The sequence below is a fragment of the Nematolebias whitei genome, chromosome 10, assembly GCF_014905685.2.
Source record: "Nematolebias whitei isolate Nwh7 chromosome 10, NemWhi1, whole genome shotgun sequence".
NCBI classification, from domain to species: domain Eukaryota; kingdom Metazoa; phylum Chordata; class Actinopteri; order Cyprinodontiformes; family Rivulidae; genus Nematolebias; species Nematolebias whitei.
In genome coordinates, this window is record NC_056507.1 from 34,862,197 (window position 1) to 34,862,557 (window position 361).

A 361-nucleotide genomic window follows, 5' to 3' on the forward strand; every position below is an offset into this window, starting at 1 on the left:
CGGCCTTTAAAATGTGAATGCTGTAAATCCGTATCTATTTTACCAAATCGGAACACGAGAACATACTCAATTCCGAGACCAGGCGTATTCCACTCTAGAAGCGAAACGTATCCATCGTCAGGAGCTCCACACGATAGAGTCACGGTCTCCCCAGTTTTAGCTGTGATGATCTGATCGGCAGAAACGACCAGCATCTCGAGCACAAAAAGAAACACGGAGAGGAAGACGGCCATTTCACGTTTCCTTGATACAGCATAGAGTGTTTCACAACACACCAGAAAGCATGAAAACAGACTGTATTTATAGTAAATACCGGACACGTGACACGGTAAACGGAAGCATTGTGATAGCTTCGTGCTTT